At 39.3% G+C, this 17,771-nt stretch overlaps 1 long non-coding RNA gene across 1 annotated transcript in view; it reads left to right on the forward strand.

Annotated features, from left to right (window-relative positions):
• The window catches only part of LOC123367276, a 93,254-nt gene extending 81,223 nt beyond the window's left edge, over positions 1-12,031 (forward strand). The window contains exons 2-3 of the long non-coding RNA XR_006578384.1: positions 1-86; positions 11,481-12,031. This is a non-coding gene — a long non-coding RNA (uncharacterized LOC123367276). The remainder of the gene's footprint in view (positions 87-11,480) is intronic.
• The last annotated feature ends 5,740 nt before the right edge of the window (positions 12,032-17,771 follow it).

Below are 17,771 nucleotides of genomic sequence, written 5' to 3' on the forward strand. Positions count from 1 at the left end.
GCTTTAATGAGAGAACAGATGTCTGGTGATGAGAATGCTATTCTGGATGTGGTGCCTCATCTTCTCCAAACTAACCAATCATCCAGGTAAAGAAATATTTGGACACCTAAGCAGTGCAAATGGGCCACTACCACCATCATGGACTTGGGGAACACCCTTGGAAATAAAACAAAGGGAAGCACTGTATACTGGTAGGGCTTGTTGAATTGAAGATACTTTCAGTGGCCAGGGTGTATCACCACATGAAAGTAAACATTCTGCAAATTGAGGGCAACATGGCAATCTCCAAGGTAGGGATAATAGAAGCAATGGTGACCATTCTGAACTTGCTTTTCCTGATGAATCAGTTCAGCTCCTGTAGGTTCAGAATGGGTTAACCACCTCTCCTTTTGGTAATCAGTAAGTACAGGGAATAGAAACCCTTGCCTCTGTGTTGGTAAGGAACTTCCTCTATTGCTCCCAAATCCGAAAAGAGACAGTAATTTCTGAAGCAAAAGAGTTTTGTGAGATGTATCTGACTGAGCCAGTGGCAGCAGGTGAGGCAGTCAGAAGGAAGGGTCAATGCCGACTGCCAGCAAATAGGCTGTTGAGAGCTGCATGTAAGATTGCCACAGTATGAGAGTGCCACAGTATGAAATGCCATCAATGGAGCCCACAAAGTCAAGGCTAATGGAATAGGTGCCAGACAATGTAGTAAACCAGAGTCCAGCAGAGGCAGACACAAAAGGTCCTTCACTGCAAGGAAGCCCTGCAGTGTTGATGACACTGAAATCAGAGATAAGTGTTCCATTACCATTGCTGATGGCACTGCAGTTTACAGTGCCAGAGACAAAGATGTGCCTGGTAATGGTGAAGACACCAGTATCAACGGTGCCACCTCAAATGGTGATGGTGAGTGTTGGTGTTTGCAACCAGACCTCAGTTCAGCACCAGAGAACTTTTTAGAAGCTTTCCTGTGGAGCAATGAGACTTTGATAGACTGTTCATCTCAGAGGAAACAGATGGTTTAGGACATTTCTAGGAAGCTTCAGGTGAATATTATGAGCCATGTTTCTCATTCAATTTGGGCTTAGAGGCCATGGTGACTGGAGGGTTGCTTCTTGTGCAGGAACTGTCCATCCTCTTGAGGTCAGGATTAGGTTCTGAAGAGGGACTCATTGTCTTCTCTATGAGATGCACGGAATGGCAGAAATCCCTCTGCTTCTTCATCCTCATTGGAAAGGAGGTACAAATAGGACATTTGTGCCTCACGTGTCTCTCACCCAAACAAATGAGGCAGCTTTTGGTCCTATCTGTAGCAGAGATCACAGCCCTGCATGTGGCACACTGCTTGAATCCTGGGGATTTTCGCATGTTAAACCCCTGAACAAGAGAACTAATTATCTAGGTTAACTGAACTATACCAACATTAAATTATCTTTAACTATATATAAATTAGAGAAATTCTCTTTCCAAAGGCTGGCTAACCAAAGCTGAAGAGTGTTGGGGGAGCACCAATTCTTGCTACAGGCAGTAAAAAGGAACTGAGAGGGAGGCAGTGGTCATAACCCTTAATATCCTTGGTTTGGCACACGAGAGTAGCAGAGACGCATGCACTGGGGAGCATGTACTGCTGGCAAAAGTCTCCAACTCAAGTGCATTGGGCGCAGATACACGTATAGAAGAATGTATATGTGTACAACCACTCAAAGGAAAACAATCAGCACATAACAACTATATTCACCTAAGAGGTGCCTATATTTGCCAGATCCAGTGATAAATTATGCTTTAACATTGAATCTATAACTCCTTTGACAGGTGAAACTGACTTAAATTTGCACAGTGTCAACACAAAACTAAGGTATAAATTGGCCTCAGTTTGTTTGAACTGATTCCAGATTTACCCCAAATTGGTTCAAGGTTTACTCAAAGAGACATATGAATCTTGAGAAATAACTTGAGAAAAAACTCAGTTTTGAGTTTTAACTGAAACACAAACCCAGGCAGACATTTTTCATATTTATTTGAAACAAGGATCTCTTTGGGTGTGATCTGCACCTTGATTTCTTTCTTTGGGCTGTGATAGCATGTTGGCTGCTGTGAAATCCAGATCTGCAAAGGGACGCAGCACATTTTTCCTTCTTACGACAAAATGTGCTGTGTATGAGCTGGTTATCAGCTACACAGATTCCCAGCAGTCAAATAAGCAGAAAATATCCTGGATGCATCCTTGATTGATTATAACACTGTGCAACAAAGAAACCTGCAGGGTATAACTCACAAGGTCCATATGCAGGGCAGATTGCTGGACAAACCACTCTAGAGATACAAGACTAATTATTATTGGTATTCAACCTCATTATCAGGAAAATTCTCCAAAGCTCTCTAGACACAGGCACAAAGTGCTTGAAAGATCTCAACAGAAAACAGTCTGTGTAACATCATTAGTGCAGAGCTTGCTTCCACTGGATCTGACACCCACAGATCACATTGAAAGTGAGTGGAAGACACTGCTTGATATAACATGCAAGGTCATTGATGAGACACGCACACAATTGGCTTTCACAAGCACAGAACACAGGACTCACCTAATGAGAAAAATGATTCAAAGGGAGTGTTGGCTGAAGAGAAAACAGAGGCATATAAACGCCTGATTTCTAAACCCAATCTGCTGCTTGGACACCACACTATAAAACAGGGGTTCTCATACTGGGAGTAGGGACCCCTCAGGGGGTTGTGAGGTTATTACATGAGGGGTCATGAGCTGTCAGCCTCTACCCTAAACTCCGCTTTGCCATCAGCATTTATAATGGTGTTAAATATATTAAAAAGTGTTTTTAATTTATAAGGGGGGGGGTCGCACTCAGAGGCTTGCTATGTGAAAGGGGTCACCAGTACAAAAGTTTGAGAACCACTGCAGTATAAAACATCATTACTAGAGGGGTGCAAAACATTGAATATCAGCTTAGCCTGTGTCAAATATGTTCCCCAAATATGAACAGAATTTGTTTGTCCAGCTGCACAATGTGCAAGCCCCACACTAACTCACCTCGACCAAGCTCTGCCACAGTGACTCCCTGCTATACTGTAATACTGGACAAAGACAAGATATGAACAGATAATGCAAACACTGACAAACCACCGAAAAATCCATTTGTCATACTGACATGGACAGAGGTGAACATCAGTCACTGCATAACTGCATGAATAAGCCTCTGTGATTACCAAGGTCAAGGAAGCCAAAGACCAGATACAGCTATCCATTCCCTTGCATAAATCTAGAGTAATCCCATTGACTTCACTGAATTTCCTCTGGGTTTCTAGTGAGTAACCAAGAGCAGAATCTGGCCCATTCAATAGTGACTTTACTTCACAGTAAAGTGAGTTATATTTTAATCTTGGGTTCAGGGGTCTAAGTTTCTCTGACAGCAAATGATGGCATCAATAACACCTAAATTTGCAAGTTGCTGCATTCCTTACATGACTTTATCTATCATCAGCTGTAGGAGAGGAAACACAGGACCTTGAACTTTGCAAGCAAAAGAATAATGTTATGATCAAAATACATTGTTTTAAAGCATATTTACTTGTAAAAGTATTTCTACCCACACTTGTAATGATATTGGATAATGAACAGTGGTTTTGAAATGCATTTCTTTGAAATGTTGTTATTTTTAATAACCTAACATTTCATATTACTGATTATGATTAAGGTGCTTCTGACACCATAATGATGGATGCAGTATGAGTGTATAGACAGAGAAGTACATAGATCGTGCATATACTATAATTGAAAACTCTTTGTGCCAAATTTCTTTTAAGGGGAAAAGGATTTGTTAATTGATTTTCCCCTCTGGTTTTTGTGTTTGTTTTTTAAAAAAACTAAGAAGGGAAACATACATAACAGGCTACTATAAAATAACACAGTTTGACCTGGACCCATAGCACAAGAGGTGATTTATCGTTGAAGTTACCATTCTGTGCTCAGCTTACCTCAGGAAACAAGAGTGCTACTTTGTGTACTCTTATCATGTGAAAGTGCCAAGTGAAATGAAACAGTTGTGTGCCCTTAAGACAACAGCAGGTGACACTTCCGGGCAGTAAGAGAAGTCAGAGGATGTCCAGAAAATAAGGGTTCAGAGCGAATGAGTAAATATGCAATGAAAAACTGAGAAACAAAACAGTGCTCCAGAATGATAGCTGAATTTTTAGCACCTAAGATGTGGACAGTTTCTTACCTTTCTCTATTACTTTCTCTATATTTTTGTACTGATTGCTCTCTTGCTGAATATTTTATACTAGCTCAATTCAAAAGCACCACAAAGCACACCACATAAAGTCACATGGCTAGCAATGCCACCTTTTTCTAATTTCAATTTGTATCATCTCAGAAGTGGTAGTGCTCTGTTACCAGATTTGCCCATTACTTTGGAGTATGCTCATTTATTATGATTACTCCTCTGGGGGGCCAAGGGGGGGGGTTCTGAAATTCTTCAATGTACTGCTTGTGTCACTTGTGTCCTCATACGGAGCTCTACTTCTCCCTTCTGCAAGTTCCCTCCCAATGGAGCTATCCTGCAGGACCTAGCTTCCCTGGTCTGGGTTCTGGCACCAGAGCACTTACTTGAGCATGAGTAGGGGTTTTTGTAGAGAAAGAACAATGGTTCAAGGAAGAACTCTAGATTTGTTTGGGAGTAAACTGATGGCTCAAGGGAGTATACCAAAGTTGTTTTGTTCAGGCTAGACAACAGAAACTGATTATTCCTGGCTATGGGTGGTATTCCTTTGAGGAAGCTCACAATGCAATTAGGCAGCTTCAGTATTTTGGATACCAATAAAGGATTTATTACAGAATTGGTCTTATAACTACTGACCTGGGTGTGTCCAGGTGTGGGTTCAACAACATCTGGAGCAGAGATTCCCCCATCATGCACTGCTTCCCTGCTTTTCTGGTCCCAGAGTTCAATGCGGTTCTTGCCTTGGAATCTTTGTTCTCCATTCTGTATGTTAATGGGTATGGCTCCCTGTCTCATCCTTGAGGGATAGCTCAGTGGTTTGAGCATTGGCCTGCTAAACCCAGGGTTGTGAATTCAATCCTTGATGGGGCCACTTAGAGATCTGGGGCAAAAATTGGTCCTGCTAGTAAAGGCAGGGGGCTGGACTTGATGACCTTTCAAGGTCCCTTCCAGTTCTAGGAGATTGGTATCTCTCCAATTATATATATAAATAAGGCAAGGGGAGTTTCCTTAATCTTGTCACCCTTGTCTGGAGGGGTTTAGATGTGTCTCCCACTGCCTCTTTGTTGCTTTTTGTAAGTCTTTCTTCTGACTGGGTTTGGTTCAAGCAGAGGCTGGGGCGGGGAAGGTCTTTCATGGGTCAGACAGGCTGGGTACTGTGCCCTGGTTCCCCAAGAACATAGAACTGTTAGGTAACAAATCTTAAAAGCTCTGTTTAAGAAGAGGAGACAGTCTGATACAGGAGTGATGCCATCATGCTGGCCAAATGCCAATACTGAAAGCTCACATTTATGCTGATGTATTAATGGATGCAATTTCTTGCCATGAGGAACATGATTTACTGCAAGTGAGAGGAAAAAGTTTCCTCTTCTTGCTTTTTTATCCAAAGACAATCAATAATTAATAATGTATTATGAATAATGTCCAGGAATCATTCTCCCGTTATTACATATCTCTTGGTTTTGGTAATACCAACAAGAAATGTACCATAGTAACTGCCTTTAATATTTATAAGACTTGATTCTACAGTCCTGACTCAGACAAAACTTCCTGTACTTCTCCCCTAAGCACCAACAAACTCTCCCTCTCTGATTGGCTGAAGTTAATACTATTAGTTACCTCCTGGGATGTAAACAACAAGGTTTTTTCCCTTCCATCTATTTCCTTGAGAATATTAGGCACTAGTATGCTATGGTATAACTGCCCCATGTGGACTGCCCTACTGGCACAAACTAAAAGGTAACTTAGCTCTGTCTGAAAGAGGAGCAGAACCAGCAGCATCCACACAGGGGAGTTACAGATCAGCATGCTAGTGCATGCTGCAATTCACACCCCTGTAGTCCGAACTGCGGGGCTGTATAGACAAGCCCTTCGTTTCAAAGGAAAAATTATTACCCTTTTGAAGTCCCTGTTCATAATAAAGGGATGTCCAGATATTTCTTATGAAGACTTCAGTCCTTTCTGTTTCTTGTATGTTAACTAATAAAATACCACAAACTAATAAATAAATAATAGTAGGAATAATAATAGGAATAACAAATAATATAGCCATATATGAGAGCCAGATTCTGATATCTTCATTCACATTGAGTAGTACCTTGCTGCACAAGTTGGACAACTGCAATCAATGGGCCTGCTTGCAGAGTAAGGTACCACTCAGTGTAAATGAAGGTACCAGAAACTGGTTGTTAGTGCTTTTAAACGTCGAAGGATTTCCATTAAGTGGATTCAGATCAAGGATAGTTTTGCTATTGCCTTCAATGGAAACAGGTTTTCAGCAACGAACTAATCCTCCCATCACTTATGACATAAGTATTATCAACCCCATTTTACAGTATGTGAAACTGAGGTGAAATGACTTGAGCAGACAGTTCATTGAATTTGCATGATCATACCAGGTCTGAGAACCCTCATCTACCACTGACGACAATGGGAATTGAGGGTGCTCAGCACCTTAAACCCTTGGAGACTTGCCCAAAGGTCTCAGTTTCAGATTCATTATAATTAATAAATTGTGCTCTGCATGCTAGGCTCATGTTCATACATTCATAGAGATTAAGGACAGAAGGGACTATTAGATCATCTAGTCTGACCACCTGTATATCACAGACCCTTAAATCTCACCCACTTATACCAATACTGAGCCCAGTAATTTAGGACCATGCCTAAATCAATATTTTACTCCCTAGGCAGTATATTTTTACTCTTATTTATCACAGAAGAAGTTAACAGTGATTCTAAGCCCTTTTTTCAATGAAAATAGTGTGCTAAATATAAAATTAATCTTATCACAATTTGGAAGGAATATATCATATAGGACAGGGGTCGGCAACCGGTGGCTCGCGGCTCACCAGGGTAAGCACCCTGGCGGGCCGGCCCGGTTTGTTTATCTGCCGCATCAGCAAGTTCGGCCGATTGCGGCTCCCACTGGCCGTGGTTCACGGTCCCAGGCCAATGCGGGAGGCAGGAAGCCGCGGCCAGAACATCCCTCGGCTCGCACCGCTTCCTGCCTCCCGCATTGGCCTGGGACCGCGAACCGCGGCCAGTGGGAGCCGCGATCGGCTGAACTTGCCGACGCAGCAGATAAACAAACCGGGCCGGCCCGCCAGGGTGCTTACCCTGGCGAGCCGCGAGCCACCGGTTGCCGACCCCTGATATAGGACTTACTGGGAAAGACTTTAAGGGAAGATTGAATATCTCATTGCTTTCTCTGTATCTTTCAGTCAGCATATTTTTTAAAAGGACACTATCAACTTCAGAATATATGTTACAAACAAATAAATTTATTTACCTATGTTTCTAGCTACATCTGAGAGTAGTAAAAATGAAAGCATTTTAAAAATCCAATGTGCTTGTCACAGTTTACGTGTAACCCACTCAGAGTGGCAATTTGTCCCCCTCTAGTGGTGACTGGGCCATACAGTGAGGTTGATGAGCCTACTTGGCTAACATCAGAGGGACTTTTAGCTCTAGCAGTGGAGACTCGTGTTTTAAAAGTCAGAGGTCCCAGGTCTGACTGCAGTCCAGCCTTAAACATCCATTATGCTTGGTTCATTTTGTTTATAGTCAATTTCACTTTCAGGTTCTCCATGCTGCAATGATAAGACTAGGGAAGATTTTGTTTTTTTAAGTGCAACTGTTTGCTTCAGTATTTTAAGGGGGCAAATTGAAATATCTTTACTGCACTTGGATTTGATACCAATGATGCGTGCCTTTGGGGGTAGGGTGGGGAATGAGATAGGTAAGGTTTGTAATAGCTTATTTTCAGAAAAACTAATTTTGACAGTCCACTGGTTTTGCCAAAGGCACCATCTATATATTTCTATAGAAGATGTGAAACTTTGGCAAAATGTAATCCTTTCAAGTCCTTCCGGGTTTCCCCATTATTGATTTCCTGTTACAGTTATTAGCAAGTTGGACCCTATATTTATAAATTGATGCTAAGCATTTTTCTAATTCAAAAAGCAACCTTTTCAGGTGTGATATAGGTAAATTAGTGGCACTGGTGCTCCCTCTATTGTGCAGCTGCTGCTGCCTAAAGAAGAATTAGACAGCTTTCTAGCCACTGGTGAAAATGGCACAATGCAGTGTACAGTAAGAGCAATATTTTGGTTTAGGTTCCTATTCCAATAACAGTGGGTTATACGCCCTTCCCCCACCCAAAGCGCGCGCACGCGCGCACATACACACACACACACACACACACATTTTACACTTCATGCACACTTTATCAGCAAAAGACAGAACAAGATCCAATGGTTGGAAGCTGAAGGTAGCCAAATTCAGATGAGATACAAGGCATGATTTTTCAGCAGTACAGGGGGCAATTAGCCATTGGAACAATTTATTGAGGGATGTGGTGTATTCTCCATCATTTGTAGTCTTTCAATTAAGACTGTTCCAGTCAAATCAAACCTTTCCAAAAGATATGCTACAGCTCTAAGAGAATTTGGTGTGCTTGATACTGGATCAGGTTGTACGGTATGTGTTACCTTCTGGACTTATTAATCTAAGAAAAAAACAAAAATGACCAGGTACACAAAACACCACATTTCTGTGACTTAATCTGACACCCCAATAATGAGCTGTGTACAAATTAGAATTAGATGAAGAGCTGGAAAATTATTTGTGAAGCTATTTCAATAATTCAGAATTGATCTTTGATATGGCTTTATTCACACATCTTTTTTTTCCACTTACCCACCCACCCCCATCCCCTCAAAAAATTGGAAGAATTTTTCACTCTTTGAAAAATAGACAATCTCCAAATGCACACGCATATTTAACACACAAATAAGGATGTTTATATACAAATCTGGTAGTTCACTATTTGAGTTGAAAGTGTTCGACTTCAGTCACCAAACCAGGGACTAGAAACAGTGGCAGTCACAAGCTTGTGTATTCCCTTAAGTACTAGCATTTTATATCTTTTTTCCTTTGAGCCGATTAGGGTGTATTTCATGATGTTGGAAGTTTGGACTAGAATATTCTAAGTGTATAGCTCAGTGAACATTTGCACTGCACAGCACTGAACTCATTTTTTTCCTAAGGGACTCTTCAACTGGACTGCATTCATCGATGTTACCCAATAACTACCAGTACATTAAACAAAGTCTTTTTTTCTATTTTGTCCTGCTAAGCTGAACTGTTCAGAGGTCTGCATTAACATAATCACTTACATAATGGGGGTACATGTTGCAGCTGATCTGGGGGATGTAACATACAATTGTTTTGACCATTGACTCTATCCATGCGGTGCTGTGTTGTGTCTAGCCCACAGCAACCACCTACACTTGTACCAAAAGTTAAAATGATAAAGTCAAAATGAAACATTTCAATTAGATTTCCAAGACAAAATATTTAGGAATTTTGTTTTGAGGTAAATTTCAAAATTCAACTTTTCATTGCAATCTGGGACAAAAGAAAATTTCAAAATATGATTTTCTGCTGAACAGAAATTCTGAGTTTTGACTAGCTTTAGTTGGTATTGTGTATGATGCTCAGCAAGATAGCATCTGGGTCACATGACAGTAGGCACCAAATATACAGTACAAGATGGTATCCAAACATATCCTACATCCTGTCAATCATTATTGTCAACCTGTCAGCTACACTGAATAAACCAACCTCCATCTCTTTTGTCAGAAGGCTCTGTTTATAACCACCGCCACCTATATTTTCAGTCTGTCTTTGGTTATTGTTCACAGATGTTGGGAATGAGGGATGAAGTGGATATTACATAATTTAGTAATTGTAAATAGTTCTGCTTTCTCTCAAGCCAGGGCCCTTAGTGCAGGAGTCACATGCCTCCCCCACAGTTGGTGCTTGGCTTGTACTGAGCATGCTCAGTAACATCTGCTGACTCTTCTGCCCTCACTTTGCCCCCCACCGTCACTTGCAGCAGGTATGAGTCGTCTCTCCTAGGGGCTGAAAATAGAATGCTAGATTCTCTGTTATCCTGCACCTTTTATAGTCATAGGAAATGTGGGTGTCTTTACCATTGTGATGTAGTAGCATTTAACACTCTATATTGCATCTGTGTCAATGATATCACAAGGTGCAATATAGCAGAGAACCAAGCCAAGTAAATCCTTCATTGCACACCTGACCCAGCTTTCGCCAATGCAAAGTGTGGATAGTACATACCTAAACTTATTTTAGTTATGCACTTGTACAAGGTGGTTCAATGTATCCTTGATTTGATACGATCTTTCCTCTCTCATGTAAATCTCCATACAAAGTCAATTAAATTATTTCAAGTATTAGGGAAGGAATTGAAAATATCCAGAGAGAGATTTTGTCAAAGTGCCCAAGACTAAAGAATATAAAATAACGAACTGCTAATGAACAAGTTTAAACTGAATTATTCAGGTCAAAAGAAACAGAAACACTATGAAAATTAGAAGCAAAATGTGAAATGAGCATGGCGAACTATCTGGTGATAATTGAATCCAATGTATTCAAAGAAATCAGGGCTAGTTTACGAATGATTTTGAAACAAAAAAAGGCTAAATTCTAACAATGTAGTCACAATAACTAAAATTGATTTTCGCTCATTGCATTACTAGTAGAGATTCTTTGAGTCACTAAAGAATCACTTTACAACTATATTTCTCTTTGAAAGGAAACCAAATGTAAGGCTACAGGGTATAAATCTTGCAATCCTTTATCAGCAAACTACTCTATGAAGTCAGGTTTAGGGGCAAGAAGACATTGGTTCTAAGATCATTCCTTAATAACTTGATCTTTAGCTCTCACCCTCCCCCATCTCCTTTTCAGGTTTCAAACACTGAAGAGCTCTCCAAGATATTCTAATGGAATACTTCACAGCAAGCCTTTTCTTAAAAGCATCTCTCCTTTCTGTTTCTCTCTCCATGAATAAGATTCAGCTCTTTTAAAAATAGGTCTGACTGTGACACTTAATCCATCTGGAGAGAAGGAGCCAGTGTCACATAAAACTTGGCTTCTGGGTGTGAATTGACTGCAGCAAAAAATGGGTCAAATTTGGATTTAACCTAACTTGCACTTTTTGATCATTCTATAAACCTCATCCTTAGTTTATTGTCTCTTGTCTCACATTGAAGATGATACAGTTATACTGAGGTAAAACTGGTGAGAGAAGAGAACTGGGCCTTTACTTTTTAGTTCACTGTTTGCTTCTCTCTCTCACTAGTTTTCCCTCATTTTATATAATCATCTTTTGTCCTTTTTTTTTTTAAACTCTGCCTAGTAATTTTCCATTTTTCTGCTTCTTCTTTTGTAAAGGTGGAATCCAACTAAAAGCCTGGATCCAAATTCCAGATCAGGATCTAAACTTCATCTCTCTGCTCCAAAAAGAAGCAACTTCATTTCCAAAGCCAGTTAATATTGCTGAGTGATAACGTATTAATCTACCGTCTTGTTTACAAAACTCACCCACTTGAAAGCCAGGAAAAGAATAGTTAATGACATCAGACACTGCAAGCTATCCATGTAATAAACAAATAATTCTTACCAAGAAGAAGGTAACAAATATGTCATCATACCAAAATGATTTTAACACTGACCCAAAATGAATACTATTCTTTTACCAGTAATCAGAAAATATAAACACAACAATCCTTTGAAAAACAAGCTTTAATTTGAGCATGTATGTTTATGTTTCATTTTCTACAAGGTTTTGTTGTGAACTCTCTAAAATGTCAAAAGCACATCTTTAACTTCACTATCGAGTATGCACCATGACACTTTATCAGCCTAGACAAAAAATTTCATTGCCTCTTCTAATCAAATCTGGAGGACTTCTGAACTCCCATTAAACTTACTTAACCACTTCACGGGAGGGGGAGTTTGAATTAATTAATGAGTTCCTGTTTGTACAGCACGCTGAATATGTAAAGTACTGTGTAAAAGCTATGCTGTTATTAAAAAAAATAATGATTAATAAATCAATTTTACCCTTTGACTCTTTCCAGCTTAGCTGCAGATCACCCCTCCAACGCTATTAGAAGCAATCATTTAAAGGGCCAGATGCTAAGCTACTGTAAATTGGCATACGCCTCCTTTCAATGGAGCTAGGCCAATTTACACCAGCTAAGGAGTTAGTCTTCTATTTGAGCAAAAATCACTGTTAGCAAAATAATCACTTTTAAACTTTAAAAATAATTGTTCTCACTCTTGCTTTATCTATGTGTCTTTCTGACTTTCCCCTTGGATTCCCAGGGTGTTTTTATGTTTGTTGTTATGAATGAACTTGACTCAGATTTGGATTTTATTTTCCCCCATGGAAGACTGAGACAAAATGCTGAAAAATGAGCTTCAAGAACTCAGTTGTAGCAATTGTCCAGTCTCACTCGATGCAATCAAGAATACAACTTTAGAATGTTCTCACAACTAATTGGTGCCAATTATGAAGCTGTGAACAAAAGATGAGTCCTGGCAGGATGCACTTTCTTCAGTGAGAACAAAATTTAAGCAACAGGGCATTCACCACACTGAGATTGATGGCATATTTTCAGGTCTTGAGAGCACTGCCTTGATGTGCTGGATTATTTTGCCCATGTCCCTTTTTAAGGTTCCCAAGACCTCAAAGCCAATTGAAGTGAAGGGGACTCCCGGCACTAACTTCAGTGGGTTTGGGATCAGGCCCTTTTTTCTACACAGAAGGTGAAGGATAGAATGATTTCTTTGCTTCTGAAGGAGTGCACCCATGCACTGAATGCTACTGGAAAGGAATGGCTTCTCCTTTTGATTTATACACATGATTCTGAAGAGCAATACTTATTTAATTATTTGTTTATTTGCTTTTGAAATGGAGCAGACTTAGGGGAAGAGAGAGAGAGAGAGAGAGAGAGAAAAGATACTTCCAAATCCTGCAAAAAGCTTTTCACTACAGCTGGGCAAAGCATTTTATCTGCGCACTATTGCCCTTTTTGCCTTCTTGGGAAGAATCCTTGAACAGACTAATTTGTTCATTCTTCAGACTGTTCAAAGTACAATTTCTGTAAACATTTTTTCAACCTCTGGGTTGTTCACAAACTTCAGTTTGGCTACGTCTCCAACTATTCTCAGTTTGTTATTCATGGAGTGTGATTGGTTGGCTCTGTCACATTTTATTATTCGTGATCCCTGTTTAGATTTTTGAAACTTCTGTAGCCAGAAGAAAGGAAATCAAAGAGTTTTCAAGAGGGCTGTGTGAACACTTCCACCAGGAATCTTAGAGCAAACTTCAAATGGTGCTGTCACCTGACTCAATTTTGGTTATGAGAAACTGTTTAAATGGGAAAATGAATGAATGGATTACTCAATCACTTTCTCCTTCCCACTGTGAGAATGCACATCCCTGGTGCAAGTGGCTTATTACAGCCTAACTGGGAATGTATTTGTGATTTGAAATCATAGGGCTCAATTGTGCAATGATTTAGGCACATGCTTAACTTTTGGGACTACTCACCTGCCTAAGTCTTAGGAAGTTCGAGACTGTTACCCTGATCACTGCTTGAGACTATATGTAATTAGGACAATAATAAAATGATTCTTTAAAGCAGAATGTTTTTTAAAAAGTCAAGAAAATAAACTTGATCCTGTTGAAAACAAAATTTGGATAAAAATCAAGTAATTGTAATACTTTGAAATGGTGTAGCTCCTCTTAACCAAGAATCTCAAACCCTCCAGATGGTAGGTATGATTATTTTCCTGAAGTCAAACAGTGAGTGAATAACACTCTTTGGATATCCTGTCACTTGCTCTATCCACTTGACAACACTGCTTACCTTAATAAATAAGAAAGGAAATGTAGTAAAGGAGCTTGGAAATCTGGGAACAGTGATAAGCAAAGAAATGCCTCAGAATCAGATATCCAGAAGTTTCTTGAGTCAGCAACTTTGGAGTTAAAAGAGAGAGTCTTAATAATGATTTCAATCACTTGCAGCTGAAAGCTACTTCCACACAAGTTCTGAGCAAGAATTGGTAGAAGGATGTTGAATTATCATGATTAGGGTTATGTCTTCACATATAGGTACTCAAAATGCACCAGCAGAACAAAGTGTGCCAGAAATACTCATTGGCACATGCAAATAGAAGTTTCCACATGGCCATATATTTTGCAATAAAATTGTGTCCTTAAATTGAAGCCTATTTAGACTTTGAGGTTTTTTCAGCTATTAGGTTCTAAATTAAATTTTAGGTTTTAATTTTACTAGCAACAATCAAGTAGGCTTACAATGACTCTAAAACAATTTTTTTCAAATATTCATATACATTATATAAATCTGAGAAGATGTTTCTTATTTGGAGAAGCTTTAAAAGATTGGCGTTTGCAATATCTAGCAAAAAAAAATCCAGGCCAATAAAAAAAATTTAAAAAAAAAAGTGGGGGAAGCCTCTGGGTATGCTGAGTAAGAACTCAGTAGAATTTAGTTTTAAAACTTTATGCTTTAATTAAAATGTATACTGATGTGTATTCATATCCCTGAGCACAGCAGTATGGTAATAAGCCTTTAAAAATTCAGATCTTTGCAGTTTCATAGTACATTTTTCAATCTGATCAAACATTCTTTTCTCTCTCTAATCAGTACTTTTGTGGTTTATGCATACAGTATGTAATTTGATTTCATCCCCCTTGTGGGTTGTTACGTATCTTAAATATGTAGAGTAAAGGTGCATTTAGAAATAAGAAAAGAATGATATGAGAATATAGTTGTTTTCTTCAATGGGTTGTATATGTTAAAAAGACACCATCACCTCCAAAATTACACTTCCATCTGAAAATATTATTCCTTCTATTATTAATAGAAATGGAAAGAGATTAAATGAAACAAAATCTCCATTATTTTCACTTGGTTTAATTTACACATTACCCAAGCATGATAAAGCATATAAAGGATTTTTAAAAGAAATATTTAGCATATGCTATTTAAAGGGTGCTCTATCATAAACTGATTTGTTTTAAATGTAGGCCAGTTTTGAATATTCAAATTGACAGTAACCCTTCAATCAGGGATGAGAACTGGATTTAGGTTGTTAAGAAACAAAAGTTCTGTTCTAGTCAGATTATGTATGCAATTATGTAAAGGCATACACACAGGCAACCTTAATTCTGGCATCTCCTAACTTTTGAGTGCTTGATTTTGCAACCTCAATAAAGTTCTTTTAACATAAGAGGTTTTTTTGTGTGTGTGACTGTCTGTTCATTTACGTTGCTTACTAGTGACTGGCCCACAGATAAGGTAAGGCACCTAATTTCCCCCATAAGGTAAATCTTCTAAAAGAAGGTGTTAGTCCCAGGACTTCCCAGTAATCATGTTGTTGTCTCTATCACATGTATTCATTACAATAAAAAAGAATTACTGCAGGTGGCTGTGATCACAGAAGCTGTGAATGCATTACATGAAAGAACTTCTGTTGAAGTCATAGGTAATCTTGTAACATTTAGTTCACTTTAGTTGTTACCTGTAATTCAATTAATGGTTTGTTAGTTAATTGGTTCTGGAAGAAGGTTTGCTTTTTGTTTTGTTTTTTCCCCTCGCCTTACTTTCAATCTAAATCTTTATTTTAAGCAATTTCTCAATAGAAATCACCTGCGGGGTTTACCCACTGCCTTGTTTACAGCATATTGTTTTGTAAAGCCTCTGCCTGATTTAACTTGGTTGAAGTGCAGAGTAGAGTGCACCTGGGTTACTATGGTACTGGAACATGCTGTTACTTGATTGGAAGTTGAGGAAATGTGTGTAGCTTTGTCTGGGGACAAAGCACAGAAGGCTTCATTGCTAAGAGATTGCTGTTTTGCTTGGGAAACTGGACAGTGTTTACAGAAAGGAGGCTCATATGGCTACATATAGGATTGCTGCTTGATGGAAGATGAAGTAACTGTGGCTATTTAGAGTATCCACGCCAAAGGATATTTTGCCACCCTTGTGATAGGAGGACCTGAGGAAATAGGGAATGGGAATTAGCTATGAGGATTCTGATTCAATATGTTCTGGGAGTTGTATACTGTGATTGGGGAAGACTTGTACAAAACTGTGTTCAGATCATTATCTTTTGTCTCCTCTGCCGATGTGCCCAGTGAAGCTGAACATTCTGTCCCTCTCTGTTCCAAGTGAAAGAACCCCAGGGTTTCATGGTTTTTTTGCTAGTGTGTGTGAGATATTATTTGGTAAAAATTCAAGTAATAACTTTCACATCTGAATTTCTGTGCATTTATGTTTCATATTAAGAGAGTGCTGTGGCTGGCTTTAATTGTTGCATTTTTCAGTTCATCTCCTTTGTTACAGTCTCAACTTTAGAGAACTATTTCAGATGAACACAATGTACATTCAATCATAAACCTCACTTGAATTAAGACAGTATGTGCACATAAATGGCCAAAGAAACAAAATGTTAGTGTCCATCTTATTATTTGTATTGTGTAGTGTGATCACTGAGGACTGAACCTCCAGAGCTCAAAGCATGAGCAGAGATCAAGATCTTATTATACTGGCTATCATAGATTGAAAAGACATCTTTGTATTAATTATAGCACACCACAGTCAGAGGAGACAATTTGGGTATGAATTAGTGAGGGTGGAATCCTGGCCCTTTTGAAATCAATGCGAATTTTGTCATTGACTTCAATGAAGTCAGGATTTCACCCTGAAAATTAAATTGTCCTGTAAGAGGTTAAGATGTAAAATTGTCTGCACATTTGGGCTATTTCTGTTTCCTCTTGTTCTGATTTTTTGCCACCACAGAAAAACATTTTTAGATAAAATCTCAAAGGGTTTTTGTGATGCAACTGGCCCTTTGTATTTGTGATAGTCGAGGGAAAGTGCTGGTAACAGCCTCAGCCCATCTTCAAACGAATGTGCAAAAAGATTGCAAGTGGAATGCAAGCAGCTAATCTTATGCCTAATGGGAAGGTTTTGTTGGGGGTGCTGATGGAGGGGGGGTGTAAGAAAAGGTACCTTCCATGCAGCAGCACTTGGGATCAAGTGGTGACCGCAGCCCTCAAGGTGGGATCTTCAAAACATTCATACATAGGCCTAATTCTGATCCCATTGAAGTCGATGGTAAAACTTGCTTTGATGCCAATTCTAAGTACATTTTGCAAATCCCACCCTAAGTAAGATCACCATAAATTGTGCCTGTAACTGTTAGCATCAGAGCACCAGCTGCTCTTTAACTTCCCATTAAAACAGTCAAGTAATACAGAGTAGCCAAAACAAAATAGGTTTTTGCTTGACAGCTGTTTGTGGATGAGCAGCACTGCTGTAGCTCCCAGTTTTACCAAACTCAAGCTCAGACTTCAGGCAAAAATGGGGGGTGGAGGAGGAGGAGCAGGAAGAGGAAGAAGACCATAGACATTGCTGATGATGCAATAGAGTGACACAAATAGGAAGAAGTGAGCTGCAGCTCATGAAAGCTCATGCTAAAATAAATGTGTTAGTCTTTAAGGTGCCACAAGTACTCCTGTTCTTTTTGCGGATACAGACTAACACGGCTGCTACTCTGAAACAAATAGGACTGTGGGATAGAAAGATGTTTCAACAAAAACAATACCTGGGAAAAACAAGTGAGCATCGTGTAGGAGTGCTTTTG

The sequence above is a fragment of the Mauremys mutica genome, chromosome 3 (genome assembly GCF_020497125.1).
Source record: "Mauremys mutica isolate MM-2020 ecotype Southern chromosome 3, ASM2049712v1, whole genome shotgun sequence".
In the NCBI taxonomy this organism is placed as follows: domain Eukaryota; kingdom Metazoa; phylum Chordata; order Testudines; family Geoemydidae; genus Mauremys; species Mauremys mutica.